The 18,417-nt window shown below is 34.7% G+C and overlaps 1 long non-coding RNA gene across 1 annotated transcript; it reads right to left on the reverse strand.

Moving 5' to 3' along the window:
- Positions 1–371: 371 nt before the first annotated feature.
- On the reverse strand, positions 372–17,476 carry LOC104856953. The gene is made up of 3 exons (XR_778748.2): positions 17,400–17,476; positions 4,141–4,336; positions 372–443 (listed from the first exon to the last, which is right to left on the reverse strand). It is a non-coding gene; the product is annotated as an uncharacterized LOC104856953 (long non-coding RNA).
- Between the last annotated feature and the right edge of the window lie 941 nt (positions 17,477–18,417).

Consider the following 18,417-nt stretch of genomic DNA (forward strand, 5'->3'; position numbering starts at 1 on the left):
AGCATTTAGTGCAGTCTGCCTAACAATACGGTCCATGTTCTACATAAAAATGTCAATTCTAGAGCTCAACCTGAGGGGTACTGGTGCAGAATCAGGCATGAGAACAGAAGAGTTAAAATGTGTTTAACAAATGTGTACTGTAGCCTTAAGGGATTTGTTCAGCTCTAATTAATTTAATGTATTACAATCTAAATTAGTTCTTTATAAATGTTACTAAAACATTTGATAAAGCCCAAATGACTTAGCATGGCTTCCTTATCAAAACATGACTTAATTCCTAACTCACTGAGGAAATAGTACTCAACCGTAGAACAATTCTGAACACCATATGTTGGAATCTTTATGAAACTGTTTTCACATCACCTCTGGGACCTTCATTCCATCACTAGCATTTTCTTTGCTTCTTACTTCATCCTTTGGCTTAGGAAGGACTTTTACTTTCTCTAAATCAGCATGTATATAAACAAAGAGATGAGGAAAATATGTTAAAAGAAAAATATCTTTCCCCTTTTGCTGGCGTCACATTCTGAGGGTAATTTCTGTAGCAGCATATAGTAGCACCTCACAACCAAATTCTCTTCCCCTCCTTTCTCTCTCTCTCTTCTCTCTTCCATGGTGGGTACCATCTTTCAGCCTGACTTAGAGTCACTGGTTCATTCTGCTTAATCACCTTGGTATGTATGTATTTAGTGTCTCTTTTACCTCCTTGGTCTGAACCCCTTTCATTCTTCCCCTCTGTCAGCAACATCCCAGCCCACTCACACCCAGTACATACACACATACACACAGAATTCTCTCGTGTCCCCCAATAGAGATGTATATCCATGTACAGAAAACCACATACATAGACATGCACCGCATGTACCTATCACACAAACACACAAATAACAGACCTTCCAGATAAGACCCCTCACCAACATACAGACATCAATACATTCTCCACGCAGACTAAACCCCACTGTGTACACCCACCTACTTATGCACACTCCCCTGCAAGCAACACACAAACCTATAAACATTCTGACTACCCAGTCTACACTCACTCCCATCCCACATGCTCACACGCATACACAAATGTGCCTCCGCACACACAAACTCACATCTTAGATAAGTAAGCTTTCGATTTTTGTGACAAAATACCCGGGAAAAGTAACTTAAAGTAGGGAAGATTTATTTTGAGTCATGGGTCCATGTGATTCAGTCCGTGGTTTCTTGGTCTCATTGCTTTGGACCTGAGGCAAGACTGAATATCATTGTAGAGATTGGATAGTAGAACAAACATGCTCACCTTACTGCTGCGAGGAATCACAGACAACAAGCAAGGTTTTCCCCTTAAAGGAAATATCCTCTTAGTGACTGACTTCCTCCAACATAGCACCATTTCCTAAAGTTTCCACCACCTGACAATAGCACCATCAGCCTGGGACTAAGCTACCAACACAAGTCTGTGGGGTGGGACATTTCCAGATCCAGACTGGAACAACACCTTCCTCCCTCCCACAAACGTGGATAAAGATGCCCACACATGCGTGGACATGGATAAATATACTCAAACACATATATGGACATGATTCCCAAAGCATACATCCAGACATAGACACAAACATTCCATGAACACGTAATACCCAAGTCTCATCACATATACCCCATGCTCATCCACTCCAGATCAGCGTCCCATTCCACATACCTGATCTGGTAACCAGCACACTGGCACATATACACAGGCACACAAACTTCTCCTTTACACTCACACTTATCTGTGCGCGTGCACACACACACACACACACACTTACATATGCCCCACCATAAATACATATGAATACGCAGGCATACACATCCCTCACACACATATATCCATACTTATAGGAACACAGAGACACACAAAGGCTGTGAAGTTAGTAAAATGTAAGGGGATAATGATCTACTTTAAAACAATAAAACTGATCACACTACATATCAAAATTCATAGAATCGGGCTGGGGATCTAGCTCAGTGGTTCTGCCACCTACTTTGCAAGTGCAAGGATCCAAGTTCAATCCCCAGTACCAAAAAACAAACAAACAAACAAACAAACAATGCATAGAATTTTAGTAAAGCATAATCCAGAAGAAAATTAACTACTTAATAACACAATTTAACTATTCAAATATTACATAGCTTGATCAAGTCCTCAAATAAATCTTGAGCTATACTTTTAAACATTAAGTAATTCTGTGTGCTATTTTAGAAAAATTGACATCATTTAGTATTTATAATTAAATACTACACATTACTTTCACCTGAAATTATGTAATCAGTATAAGTAATGCTTTATATTTTATAAAGTATATCCTTACACTATTGAAAAATTTATTACTCTTTTTAAAAAAATTGAATTTCTGTCAGTACATTGTTTAGAATATATGTGATTAAATTAATCATAAAGTGTTGGTACAGATACGTAACGCATCTTAAAGCTTTTGATATCACAGGGAACTTATGACAGATACTATCTTACACATATATCACATCAGTCATGTGATGGAAATTTAGCAGCTCTTTGTGAAAACTTTGCAGTAAATTCACCATCATTTAAGTTGATTTATGTGCAGTTTCATACTTGCAACTGGATTCTGATTGTCATTTCAATTTTCTTTAAAAAATGGTTCACTCTGACACAACACTGTAATAAAAATTCTAAGTAGAAAGGCACAAAACCAGAACAGCGAGGTGTCCATTTGACAACCATCAAAGAAAAAGCTGTTTTTAGAAATAATCAACACCAGCAAAATGTGGTGGAACTGGTATCTTCAGTTTGTAAGGAAGTTTTAGAGGAAGTGTGAAACATTCTTTTTCAAGACTCTAACTCCTGATGCTCATGAGGTTGAGGCAAGAAAATCAGTTCAAATTCAGGTTGGTCAATTTAGCATAACCTTGTCTCCAAATAAAAATTTCAAAATATAGAAGTCTGGGAAGTATGATGACGAAGCTTTGCTACAGAGGTCTTCAAGTTCAGTCCCTGGTACTGAAGTCAACATATGTATCAGAAGTATTTTTGGTGTAGTTTCTTCATTATAAAATTTGGAATCTATATTTTAAATTGCTGCATTTTTTGCCAATGTTCACATTTCCTGGAAATATAATTCTAATCTTTAGCTGGGCACATGGCGCATCATTTTGCAGCCCTCTAAAATCCATGTAACCAAGTTCCATCCAATCACATAAAGGTAGAAATGCTGCACACAACTTTCCAGACATTGTTTTAATGAGTAAAACACGTCTCTTTTCTCTTTGTTTGCTCTATTAGATCTTGGTACAGATGCCACAACTAAAGGGTGAACACATAAAAGATCCAAAGCATTTGAGAACATAATAATCATGATGTCACTAAACTGGTTTTGGACTGCTTCTATAATGCTTCATTTACCTGAAAATCAACTCAGTTTCTATTATGCTTAAGTTACTTGGGGGAGGAAAGGAATTCCATCACTCACAAAGTACTATTAATCTTAAATTATATTGTTACTTGGTATTGTAGTGACCAGCAGTCTTTTCCTGGCTTTCACTGTGCCTTTCAAAGAATGGGATGGAACAATTGATGAATGTGGACGTTTAATCTTTATTTAGAGCAAAAGAAAAGAGAAAAAAGTCCAAAAGAAGTGCATAAGAAGAAAAAGTGCTCTGAAAAGAAGTGCATTGCAGAGTGAGTACAGTTCAGGTAAAGTAATGAAAGAAGTACACCCTGAAGAGCACAGGGTGGGCTGGTGCGAAGGCTCACAGAGCATCAAGTTTAATGGCCAGCTTTTTTATATCCCCCATGCTGATGTCAGATCTAAACCATCCTATCAGAAACCCAATTGAACTCATGACAAAAGATCGGTATCAGGTGCAGGGATTAGTTTGCTGTTGTGCTAGTAAAACTGAAGGCGCCAGTCCCTAACTGGTATCAGGTACAGGGTTGGAAGCTTGTTCTGCACATGTGTCCGGGATCTCCATAACGAACAGGTCTCCATTACTGACAGCTCACTCCTACTTAAGGACCACTTTTCCATGCCTTGATCTCCTGCCTCAAAACAGCAGCGAAACACATACAATCTAGGGTTTAACCTTTCCAAACTATGAATATGAAATGCACACAGATGATGCATGATTATAATTTACCTAATTTTTTTCATCTTAGATCCTGGTAGCAGGGAATGTAAGTTGTTAAATCAACTCTTCAGGTTTAAGACCCTCTCTTCCACCAAGAGCATCTTCTTCCTGCTCCATTTTCCAAAGTCTGCCTAAAAGAAGCTCAGTTTTCTTCACACACATGTGAGAGTCCTTGCTGGTCCCCTCAAGAGAGATCTCATCTAACCTGGGTATGAGATGGTACAATTAAAACCTTCAGATTATGAAAGACACAACACTTTTACTTAATATCTTAATATATTGTCTTGATTATACTTAGGGTATCATTCAGTGCAAATCATCATTATTATATTAGCATATAATTGAGGAACCTAGATGGGAAATAAGTTAATTTACCATAACTATTGGAAGAAACTGCTAGAAAATTACGTTGGAGATATTGATTTGTTCAAGCGGCTTAGAAACAATAAAGTTTCTCAATTGGTTTCAATTTGTTTCTGCTCTAAAATTGACAGTGCTCTTTCCTTTGAGCCTCTTGAATGTTGCAAATGCTTTACACGTACAAAAATGAGCATATCAGATTATTCAGTCCATTGACTTGCCCATGGTTTTAAATAATTTTATTTGAAAGGCTATCCTTGATATTATTCCAGCCAAGTGGATTACAAACGTTTTGCAGCACATTAAAGATGGGCCATCGCTGAAGCTCTGATCCATTGCCTTATTCCTTCAGCTTGTAAAATACTAGTTTATGACTTCAGATTAATGCTTGTTAGCAACTTGTAATATGGATTCATGGTCATTCAATTTTTAACCTAAACTTAAATCTAATTGATCCTCAGTGGACCTTTATTCAAAACAATGTGCTGATTTTAATACGAAGTTTGAAGACTCAGCAGGGAAATGTGCACAGATGTATTTCAAGATATTCTTCTAAAATATCAATGTACAATTCACATGATATTAGGTTTCAATTGGACAAATCAATAACTTCTGAATATGGTTTCATTGACTTTTGTTTGTCTTTGGATGAACATAATATGATCAATTTTTGCATATATGTGGTACAAACAAAGTAATATCTATCATCTATCTGCTGTGAAAATGCTGTATTAATTTAAAATCCCACTACTTAAGCTACTTGTTTAATCTCTGCTTTGCTTTTAAACATATGAAAGTAACATCATATTGATAACTCCCAGAGTCAGAGAATCTTCTCAAACATGTTTCTTCCACCAGATCTGCCATTAGTGCTTTGATGTAACTAAGTCACACACATATCATAAATTTGTTAATTTATGTGTTAATTCAGTTATTATTAATACATTTTTTAATGAATAATGCATATCCATTGTATTAAAGTCAAGCAAAGGAGCAAAGATATCAGACTATTTTCAGTGTGTCTGTTGGTCATGTCAGCCGGTTCTTTTCTTCAGAGACATCCTGGTTAAAAGTTATTTACACATCCCTGGAGAGATATTTTATGTAGGTGAAGCTTATGTGTGAAACTATGTATTTATTATCTACTGAAATCTATAAATTTGATCTTTCTTAAGCACTGTTCTGCATCTAGATATTTTACATAAATGATCTTGTGTACTCTTTTACACAATTAACATTAATCAGAAACCTAATCTTGACACCAAACAAATTTCTCCATATGGTGTTACCATAATTTATTTGATCAATTTTAGTTAATTGACTTTTAGGTTATCTCTAATATTTCTCTATAGTGAGAAACATTGCAATAAGTTGTCCTATGTATGCATTTTTGTATTCACAAATGTCATATTTGGAGCAGGAATAATTTAAAACTTAATCTTAAATATCATCACATTCAGTATGCTAACATTGATGGTTGACTTTCCTTTGTGAAGCTTACACCTTCATCAGTGACGTTTGAGTGCCAGTCCTCCCCACCTTGCAAGCTGCAGTACTATCAATTTACTAGATTTGATATATAAAATGGTAAAAGTATAGATAGTTTGCAAGGCGAATGTAAACTATTTATAAAGTATAAGATACATTCTTTATTAGTCAGAGTTATTTGCAAACAATAGAATGCAGTCCAAATAGTTTAAGAAGAAATTCACAGATACAAGATACCCTGTGAATGATACTTTCTATTTTTGTTGAAAAGTAAGAAAAGTGTACAAAATATCAAAGATATCCATGCCACATCAAATAGATAACTTAATTCTCAAATTCTATAATATTTTCTCTAATTATTCATAGATGATGAAATAAGACTCCAGAGAGGAAGTAAGAAGTTAACCTTGATGTCATCCATGATAATAGATATTCCACATGTTCTCTCATTTACGCCTCACTCCTTGATGTTAAATAAGTTAATTATTTTCATGTTATGCATAATTTAACTGGTGTCTCAAAGAACTGAAGTGAATTTCTAATGGTCACTATGCTATCAGTCAAACTTTAGTCTTTCCAATGCCCTAGATTAACTTAATAAAAGCACAGGATCATAAATAAGAGAGCTAAGTTATCTCCGTGTCAGTGTGCATCCAAAAGATAAACTGTATTCATATTTCTTATCAATTTAAATGCTAATGTATGTACAAAAAGCTCTTTCAGGTAGGCTAATTAGTGGGAAATTAAATTCATAGATATTTAATGTTACTGTTATTTTATAAAATATAAAAATATTGCAGTGTTAGAACAAAGTTTAAAAATTTTTTATTCTGATATTGTGTGTTGAATGAATCCTTTCCAAAATTCAAGTGTCGACAATGCAGTGGTATTAGGAGGTGAGGCCTGAAAGTTGTGATTAGGCATGGCAGCTTCCTCTCTCTCAAACTGGATTAAGTATCTTTATAAAACACTTGGTAGAGAGGGTTAATTCCTTCCTGACCATTGACTTCTGACTTGTAAGATATACTGTTCCTCCTCTTTACTGGATACATTTTTTAAGGTATCTACTTGGAAGCGGAAACCGGGTTCAATCCAGACAGCAAAACTACTTGTACCTTAATCTATGATTTATCAGCCTTTAAAATTACAAGAAAATTATTTTTTGCTATTTATAAATGACCTAGTCTTCAGTGTTCTGTTACTGCAGCAGAAAATGAAGATATCTGGTATAAATACCCTTTTTACAAGTCAGCAATATGAAAAAGACTTTATCGAATTAACATTAAACTCCCAAATACAGTCATTTCCCTATAGCCACTGATTCCACATCCACCAGTTTAGTCAATCATCATTGACAAAACTAAAAATTGTTGAACTTTTTCATTAAGTTTATTGTTACTTTTTAGATAGACAGTACAGTTACATTCATCATTAGAATCTTGTACCTTTACATGTCAGATCTTGGTTCTTAGTTTTTAAATTATTATATTTGTAATGAACACACACAGGTTTATCTCTTGCCAGTATTTCCTAAACTATACGGTATTAAAATACTTAAAAATTAAATACATTCAAATAGTGCTGGGAAACCCTATTTATATAACATTAACTTTATACTAAGCACTATAAATAATACCAGATATCAAATCTGGAATGCTTGAACTCATGTATAAATTAAAATAGTATTTCCATATAGCCTACACACATCATCTCATGTGCTTTAAGTCATCACTAGATTATTTATAATACAGTACAGTCATGGTCGGAATGTGACTGTTTTTTGTTATATGTCAACTTGAATCCAGTAGGAACCACCTAGAGAGCAGTAAAATACAGTTCTGGGTGTGTCTGTGGGTGACTAACTTGGTGCCTTGCAAATGCAGGGGAAAAAACTCATGCCAGATATGAGTGGTACTAACCACTAGACTTGCAGCTCAAATGGAATAAAAAGGGAAAGAAGATGCTGCTGAGTTCAATCCCTGATGCCAGAAAAAAAAAGGGGCGGGTGGGAAACCAGAACAAAATGTACATATTTTAGAAGAGCTCCCGTTTTTTTTGTTGCTACCTTAGGGCATCAGTCTCCAGTGTCTTCAGCCCTCAAACACAAAAGTGCATCAGTGTCTTTATAGGGAGTTCTCAGGCCTTTAAACTTTTCCTGGTGCTGCATCCTTAATCCCACTTGTTCTGCACTTTCAATAGACTTGAGCTGAGCATCTACTGGAAACTGAATCTCCAGCTTGCAAATGACCATTGTGGACTTTCCTACCACTGATTCTTTAAGCCTTGCTAATAAATCCTCTTGTATAACAATGTAAATATTTATATTGATTCTGTTTTTCCAGAGAATCATGAATGGGGTCGTTGTAGTGACTATACATCATTGTGTGGTATAGAGGCCTTTGTAACTTGTTTTTGGGAAGAGTTTAGAAAGATTTGGAGATTTGGGGTAGGAAACCCTACAATCTAAAAAGCATAAGCCAATGTGTAAGAATGCCCATAGTAACATTCAGGTTCAGGAAGTTTCAGTTGGGAAGAACTTCACTGGCATTTCTACTAGAGGTCATATGTGGTTTGCTTTTGCAGAACATTTGTCTACATTTTTCCCGTGCCCTGAAATTTTGTGGAGCACTGAGATTAAGGGCAGTTAACTAATTAGGCTAGATGAAGGCATTTCCAGACAGACAAATATTCAGGCTGTGACACGAGTACTTCTGGGTGCTTTTCACCAGATTTTTAGGAGGAATTAAAGGGAGAACCAAAAAATTGACAAGCTTAAATTGTGTCTTAAAAGAAAGGATGCATAAATTTGAGTCCACTATAGATGGGACTGCTAAAGAGATTATTGCCATTGAAAAGAAACCAGGTTTGAATCCACACCCATATTCCTCACCACATACTCAAAATCAAAGTGGGTCAAAGACCTAAGTATCAAAACAAACAATTTGTAGGAAGATATAATAGGTAAAATTCTTGAAGATACAGGCATAGGCAAGGACTTTCTGAGGAGAATCCTAATAGTACAAGAAATAATAAAAATCAGCAAATGGCCCTCTTTCACATTACAAAGCTTCTTCAGAGCAAAGGAAACACTCCACGAGGGGAAGAGACGACCCACAGAATAGCTATAACCAGATATAACTAAGAGAGAAGATTAATATTTAGGATACATAAGGAAACTAAAAATATTAGACCTCTCTCAAAATACAAGACCCAATAAAACCTAGGCAACTGAAATGATCTGTCTAGTCTTCAGAAGAAGTACGAATTGTCCATAAATACATGAAAAAATGTTCAACATGTCTGTGCATTAGAGAAAGGCAAATTAAAATCACACTGAGATTCCATGGAACTCAAAAAAGAAGGCTGACCATCACAAAATAAAACAATAACAAATGCTAGTGAGGCTGCGGAAGAAAAGGGACCCTCTTTTATCACCGAGCAGAATGTAATCCAGTAAAACCACTATGGAAATCATTGTGGACATGCTTCAAAAAGATAAAATGAGAAATTCCATTTGACCTAGCTCACTGTGATACATGCTTAACTATGTTTGTCACAGCGCAAACTCATACTAAATCTCAGAAATATATGTATCCATCAACAGATGAATGAATAAGAAATATATGGTATGTATACACAATGGTGTACCACTCTCCCAAAGAGAAGGATATATATGAATCATTACTTGGAAAATGTATGTACCTTTAGATCGTTAATGTTAAGTGAAACAAGTCAAATTTATAAGGTGAAATATCATGTGATTTCCCTTATATGAGAAACCCAAAATATAAAGAATGTAAAGAGCAAAATAAAAGGCAGATCATAGGGTCAAGGGAGATAGGGCTTTTGCAAAAGGAAAGGTAACTGGGAGAGGGAGGGAGGAGAGAAAGTAGTGAAAAGGATGACAAATAAATTGAAATAAGTCGTATATGTCTTCCAACTCTTCACAATAAATGCATTTATTGTTTCTGAAACACGTAAATTAATACAATATAAAACATTTTTTAAAAGTATCTGACAGCTTTTCACAGGGACAAGCAGGTACATTACTGAGGGCATTCCACAAAGTAGTAAAACACACTCATTTCAAGGCTAAAGGGTGAAAAAGTATCAAATGTTTTGAAAATAGAATTTCTAGAACACCCTAAAAGAACAAAAGATCTTTTGGAGAATTGCTTCCCGGGGATTCAATCCATCACATTAAGACATTCAATCACTCAGTGGGCTGCTATAGCCATGGTTCAGGAGGCCTGACTACTCTATCCTCTGAGAGAAGACTGCCATCTTCCACATAATGCTAGTTTTCTTTGCATACTGAATGTAAGATAAATGTTGTCAGGGAAGCTTCCACCCAAATTTGCACTGGAAGGAAGGACAAGCATAGAAACACTGATAGGACGGTGCATGAAGGTGGAGAATGAAGCACGTGGTAAAATGGAGACCCTAGAAAGTTGGAGATGTCAGGAGTACTCAGAAAATCTGCAGGTTATGAATGGAGCCAGCCAGAGAGTGGCCTGCTGTTTCTAACTAGTAAAACCATGGAAATGGCGCTGCACAAGCCCTTTTGGGACTCATATTTTTCCACTCTGTCTCTAGATGTCAGATACGGAGATACAGTTCTTAATATTTGCTTTGTTAGGCTTTGGCCTTACTTTGTCTTGACTCTTTTCAATATCCTTATTACCCTAACTTTGAAATGGGTTCTTTTTTAAAAAAAATTTGGTACCAGGGTTCTTGCACGTATGAGGCAGGCAGCAGCACCAATGAGGTAAATCCCCGGCCCTGGGGTCTTTTTAAAATTAATTTTATTGGTAGATTTAATGTATACAATATAATGACATTTATTGTTGGAAATTTGTGCCTTTACATAATCAATCTTGGTTCCTATATTTTCCCAATTTTCCTGTCCTCTCTTCAACTCCTCCCTCTCTCCTTATCTACAAAGGCTAAGTTTCTATTATTTTTCATTTTCTCATATTAATTCTGCTTGTTTCTTTCCTTTCCCCTACCCCTCCCATTTCTCCTTCCCCTTTGTTCCTTCTCTTCCTATTTCACATAATCTATTTTACCTTTTGGTCCTTATTTACACTTTCAGTTTCTCACACTAGAGATCCTGTACCATTGTACGTTGAAATCATGTAACTTATTTTTAACTTTTGTAGAGGTTTACAGCTAAGAGTTTGCCTTTAGTCTCAGACGGGACTTGGAGTGTAACATGAAAAATGCTAGAACTGTTGAGACTATTGAAAGGATTATTGCATTTCCAGCTGTATGTGGGATAGTTGTACTATGTTAGGCAGAATTATGAAGTAAATATTGCCTTTATTTGGAAATGAAGTATTGTTTGATGGGATGTATTTGGGTAGCTAGCAAGTAGAAAAAGTGTGGTATGTGGTGGCTAGGGTGAAGTTTTTAATTGACTGGGTTTGGGTCCCATCTCAGGTTAGTATATCACACTTTCAGCTGTGTCCAGGTGGGTCATGAGGTGTGGCTTTGAGGTCTATGTCTGATCCCTAGACATTTTCACTCTGCTCTGCTTCCAAGTTTCTTTAAACCAACTATCTTTATTCTACCACATTTTTATACATGAGGTCTCTTCCTTGGACCAAGCTGGCTATGGATGGAAACCATAATCAAATTAAAACTCTCCTTCCTTATTTTTTAGATGTCAGATATTGTGTCAGTGATGAGAATGCTTACTGATATATTTGGTTACTTTTATACTTCAGCATGTTGAAAAACTCAAAGTTAATCAGACTAAATTGTTTCTAAATTGTACACTTGGATACTCTCATGTGCCTCCTAGATTGGAATCACTTTTGTTTTCTTTTTTATTGAGTTTATTGGTACAATTTTTTAAAGCTTTTAAAATGTGTATTTGGTTCTATGAAGATAAATAAAATTGGAGACAAATGACAGTTCTGGGTCTATCAACAGAAAAGTGTCCATAATTATATTCTTTCAGAATTGTTTTATTTCTTCCCTAACTACAAACAAATATTTTAATTCCATAACCACTATAATATTACTACCTTGGGCTCTAATCTCTTATATACTTACATAGATTAATAGATCCTAATGCTAGAGATTTTGTATTTTCTAGAACACTGGACTGTATGGATGCCCCTTTAAGAATCATGTGTCACAAATGTAAAAATGTTCAGAGGTGAGGCTTTTGGGGAAGGATTAGATGCAAAAGTATCTAATTTCATCAATGAATTAATTAATTGATGCTTTCATTATTTAATAGGTCATTAGGGGACTTTAGTAACATAGTAGATGGCACCTAAGTGAAGAGAGTGCAACATTTGGAAAAATTGGTGAGTAATTAGAAGTTAAGAACATTCCAAAGTCTACACCAACACATGTTACATTAGGAGTCATTTAAATTTTCTAAAAGTCGTGCCTGGCTAATTTTAGGCAAACTCAGCTTATGAGATTCAAGTGTTCTTAGAAACATAAAGCTTCATTAATGACCACTGTCTGACAGACTAATTTGTTAGACTCCCTTATTAAAATACTAAAATTAGACCAATCTGATTGCATATGATATTTAAAGATTTTCCCTTTGTGCTTTTCCAAATTTGATACTCATTTTGGGTAGCTTTCCAACATTAACAACTATCAATAAGACTTCTGGATTTTTTTTTTATTAACAACAATCAATAAGTGTTCTGAATTTTTTACAAACAGTAACAAATATTTAATTATTAAATCATTAAATGACTAAATTAATACCAACTTACCAATGCTACAATTTTTAAAATTTAAAATCACTTCTGTGGGATCTAGAAACAGAAAGTCTGTAGACAAATGAGCAGAGAGTATACCATATATTTATTTTTAAAATAAAGTCACGAGAATAGTTTGGTCACTTTTCAGATTCTACTTTTCAGTGAACATCATTGTATTCTTCCCTGTGCTAGTCTAAGTATACAACTCAAGTGTACAGTACTAAATCAAAAAGGCTCTATCTTATCTTTTCTCACATCTACTTGTATCTTAATCTTGATCAGTGTCACTTTGTTATCATCATCCTTAACATCTCCATTATTAACAGACTCTCTCATGCTATACTATATCTTCAGAAGACTAGCAGAAATTCTGAGTTTGATCTTTTCTATTTTTTACTTTACAAAATTAGGCCAGTCACACAATTTATTTTTATACCTACTATAGCTCATAGTAAAAATATTGTGGTTCATAGAAGCAGTATTAAGAAATAAATGATTTACCTAATAAAATATTTAAGAATGAAACTTAGTAAATGAACTTTTATTTATTCATTTTAATATTAATCTAGGCCAGTAATGTAGATCCTTTTAGAGACTAGCCAATTGCATTGACCCACTTATTTATCTAAAAATGCCAACACTGAAGTTAAACCTGAATACTGAAATTTTAGTTTATATAAAACAGCTCTACATTAACACATTTTGTCTTAAAAGAAAAACAATACACACGTGCCATAGGTTTACCATTATGATCTAGGCTTTTCTAAACATAAAACCAAAAATGGATCAAACAAATAGCAAAGCTAGAGCCACTGGAGTTCTGCTGCTGAACTCTATGAGCACAAGCTTTACCTCTCTAAAATCATTGTAACCAACTAGTCATACATTCTTCAAGCAGAAACCAAAGAGCTGATTCAAAACCAGCCCTTGAAAAAGAAACTCTTGCCCTTTTCTGGTTATCAAAAGTAGGAAATAAAGCACTCAAATGCTATATTGCACGAGGAAACATTAACTGATTTATAGTTCTTATCAAAACGTAAAGGTTTATTATTAGAAATTGTTTGCTGTCTTATGAAATTAGAGTTACACTTAGTTTCAAATTAGCAAGTATATGTGGTGGTTGCAGACATACAATTAATTTATTTTTTGTAGAACATACTGACTTACAGAATCCTACTCAAATGGGTTGATTCTGTATAGTTTCTCAGAACAGGAGAGAAAACGCAAGAAGGGAAGGGTAAGGATCCAAACTAAGTGACCTCAACACAATCTGAGCCTTACTTTAAAGTTCAGATGCACAAAGGGCTGAGCCATGAAAGTAATAGAAAAATGACAACAAATGCCCAATAGTCACACTACACTTATAAACACAGCTCTACGAAAATGAAGTGTGGCAGGTACAGGGGAGTGTCTAGAAGCGTCTACATTTTGGTAGTTAGATGAAGTCATCCAGACCACCCTGCGGCACTTTGTCACTGAAGGCATTTTGAAGAACTTTGTCCTTGTGATGCTTTTAGCTTTTGCCTAACGCACAGATTAATCAACCAAAAAGTATTTGTCAAGTGTTTGCTTATAAAACAGCCTATTTTAAATCACTTTAAAAAACATTTAAAATTGTATTCAGCACAGACATTGATTCAAGAACTGACAGTCTAATGGGAAAAATTTAAAACAAATAAAAACAAGATCTTAGAATTTCAAATAATACTAAGTGAACTTAACTTCTAAATTAATATTTCTATAACATTAATGATTTCTGCAAAACTTCTAAAACTCTGCTGCCCAATGTCTCACTAATCACTGGCAAGGACAAAGGATTCACTAAGTTTTGTGTTTTTAGGATAATAAATTCCATTTGGACAAGTCTAAGGCTTGAAAGTTCTACCATATATTGAGTAAATCTTGTTCTCCGTAGTTTCCATTCAAAAACTTTTGCTATGACCATCATTCACTTAAATTATCTTTTTAACCCTGTTCAACATGATAATATTTCAAAATTGACAGGATGCCCATTAAGCATCTTCTCTGCCCTTTTTGCTTCACTTCAAATATTCCTTTCATTTGATTTACCCATGTGGCAGTGTTTCAAGGGTCCTCAGAGTCAGGATATTTTCATCTACTTAAACTCACATTATTCAGGTTTCATATAAAGTAAGTTTTCTAAGGACAGTAATAATGGCATGAAAAATATTTTTCATTGTTTTCTTCAGTTTCCTAATTCTCAAGCCAAAGATGAAGTCTCTGGGTAATTAGTATTCTATATATGAAAATCACAAAAGGATCCCTTATTCAATTTGATCTACACACTACTTTTGTTCTGTCTTAAAAATCCTAAGTGTGAGACACATCCATTTATCCCTATTACATACATATATGTGCTGATATGCAAAAAAATAAATGAAAAGTAGGTGTGTATTATGTGTGTAGTTAGTCCCAGTATTCTTAAAGTTTAGAATATAAATCATGATCTATCTGAGTTTCCATCCATTCTGCTCTCCAAATTATAATATTGGCATATCAACACATAAAACAATTGTTCAAAAAGAATAATTTAATAGAATTTTTAAAAGATAACACAGACCATTATTTGTAAAATATGGTAACATTTTGATGATGCTCCAGGAGTTATTGGAAGGCTAAAAATAAGTTTAAAACTATAGAGCACACTTCTGCTTTTAAAATGATAATAAAAACCTTGGCTTCATTCATCAGTTAATTATTCATTTTTCAAGTTTAAGTCACTGAATAGAGCTAGAACATGAAATGTCTTCTCATATCTAATTCAGCTTTCAAAATTCTGTTGTATTTGAGGTCAAATCATCAATAGTTTAATAAAAAATAACTCAGAATTTTAGGATTTTCCTGCCTGTCTTTAAATAATAAAAGCTTTTATAAAGACAGTTATGTCTTCCATACGACTTGCTGTGGATTACATGAGATTCATCCTCAGGGACTACATTTCAACTGCTGTATTTCAGGTGTGTGACTGATAAATGCTTACACCTTTAAAAGGAAGAAAAGCCTGTTTCCATTCAAGTCCAATAATAATGTACAACCGTTAGTGGACATTCTTAAACATTTACAGCCTATGATGGGAAACAAGAGCTCATAGCCATTACTCTCTATGTTAGTTAAATTCTGTAGTCCTGATCATACAGGGAAAAATTATCTGAAATGTATTTTTAGAATGACTTATGCTGTGTTTATAAAATCACAAAATAAGAAATTTTGTTTTGATATTTGTTTTTTTCATGGATAAGCATGAAAATCAACTGCCTGCTAGTATCTGATCAACTGCCTCTTGTTCTTACTAATAGTACTGAGAAGTCCATAAAGATAAACACACTTTATAAACACCATAGAAGAAGAATAACAAAGCCACCGAATACAGAAATAGAAAAAAAAAATGAATGTTTGGATAAAAGAAGACTTGATCTACCAACACCAATAACCTGAAAACACTTCTTGCCTTTATGTATAATCTATTTTTTTCTGGGATTTTTGCCCATGAAAAATGACTCAACCTTTTGTAATTCTACCAGAGGCTCTCTGTACTCCTGCCATAAATGGACCCTCTTTTGTATCATTGGAAAATTCATCGTATGTTAAAGTTTTGATGGGCTGAAGATGCTCAGGGAGGATTAAAATTTGGACATCATGTTCTACAAGTCTGAACAAGTATCGATGGACTGTAAGAAAAGTCTAAGACCAGAAGATATTTCACACATATGTAATATTTTTTCCTAATGAGGAGCTATAACATTATTGATTACAATAGAAGCATAAACATTTTTATCACCAAACTTCATAATTTAAAACTATTTCTTAGCTATCTTCTGTAAAGTTTTGTATACCCACTGTAGGAAATCTGCTTGGTAACTACCTTTGTGAATACACAAAGGTTTTTTGTTTGTAGTTCATCATGCTTTGTTGGTTATACATAACTCCATTCTCTGGACTAGAACCAATGAAACAGCACCCATTTGTAGGCCAGAACTCTTTGGCAGAGTCCTGTCATCCGCAGGATGATAAAATCCCCCTAAACCTGCTCTTCTCAGAGAAATTGTCATAACAAACAAACAGAGCAAAAGGAGATTCTAGGTCTTAAAAATTAACAATTGTTTACTTGGGGTTATGACAACTTGTTGTTAAATCTGATAACTTGAATCATCACACTAATAATATTACTGGCGTGCCCAGAATTATTGCCTATTTTTCCTCCAAAGTATATTTGCAATAAAATGAGCTCTTTTTTTTTTTTTAAGGTCTCACTGCATGTCTATACATTTAGGTTTATATATAATTTACTGAAGCTCATTGAGTGTGCTCTTAACTTTTATCAAGTCCATTTGCCTAAATAATGTAGTCTTCATTTTCAGAAATCAGAAGGCAATAAAGTGATACCAATCCATTGACAATACAGATGTTTCTCAGCATATGACGGAGTTACATCCTAGTAAACCATCCTGCACCACTGCAAAGTTTAAAAATTGTAAAAATTCTCAAGGGGTGAAAGCATGGTGATACATAGCTGTAATCCTAGCATTCTCGGAGGCCAAGGCTTCCTACATGGAACGGTCTTACATGGGGAAAGGCATTTCTCCTTGAACAGACAGAACATAATAATTAGCACTACTGACATTTGAGCACCCCATGAGCAAATGAGCTCACCTTTTTCACAATTACCTTTAGTTATCCACTGCAGGTTGATTCATTTAAACTGAAGTGGAAACAAGGAGACGAACATGTTTGGAAAGTATCGTTCAGCAATTAAGTATGGTGCTGTCATGACGCTGAAGCCAGAGAAGAAGAATTGGGTATAAAATGCCTGGCAACAACTTGGATATGTCATAAAGGACAAGAATTTGAGCTATGAAAAGATTGACCCATTTCATTTCTTACCCACGTGAACAGGTACACCAGCTTTGTGCACGTTGGCACTTCACAGACAGGATTTTATATTTACTTTCTCCACAAAAGGCTCTAGTTTTAGTATAATAAGTAAGTGTACAGTATTAGTCAGTATTAGTTTGTTGCTAATATCAAATACCTGACACACATAATTTAGAGGAAAACAGGTTTATTTTGGTTCACAGTTTCAGTCGATGGCCAGCTTTCCTCCAGGTAGAAATGACACAGCAGAGGGCATGGCAGAAAATGCTGCCCGGAAGTAGAGAGAAACCAAGAGAAGGAGAACAAGAGGAAGATGCGGCAGAAAATAACACATCTTTCCAAGACACACCCCATGCCCTATTTCCTCCAATCAGACCCCACATTCAGTTATGGACACATAAATGGATGAATGTTTTGGTTACTACAGAGCCCTAACAAGCCAGTCATCTTCCTAAAGCTCTATCTGTAATAACATGAGACCTTTGGGTGGCATTTTAAGCCTAAACAAAAACATATAGTGTAGAATTATGATTTTGTTATTTAAATTATTTTGTTATTGAATTATTATTATGTTTTTTTATTTTTTATATTTATTTTTTATTTTTTGGTACCTGGGATAGAACTTGGGACCTTTCACCTGCAAGGCAAGTGGTGGCACCACTGAGCTAAATTCCTGGCCCCAACAATGTTATTTTAAATTGAGCATGGCAACGCAAAGTATTTTTTTATCTCAGCACAAAGGAAAGAAAAGGAAGAAAACAAAGACATGAGCTCTTAAATAAATTATTTGCTTGGTGTACTCTGAGTGATA

The sequence above is a fragment of the Fukomys damarensis genome, unplaced genomic scaffold (assembly GCF_012274545.1).
Source record: "Fukomys damarensis isolate Sample0158 unplaced genomic scaffold, DMR_v1.0_HiC HiC_scaffold_30, whole genome shotgun sequence".
Lineage (NCBI taxonomy): Eukaryota > Metazoa > Chordata > Mammalia > Rodentia > Bathyergidae > Fukomys > Fukomys damarensis.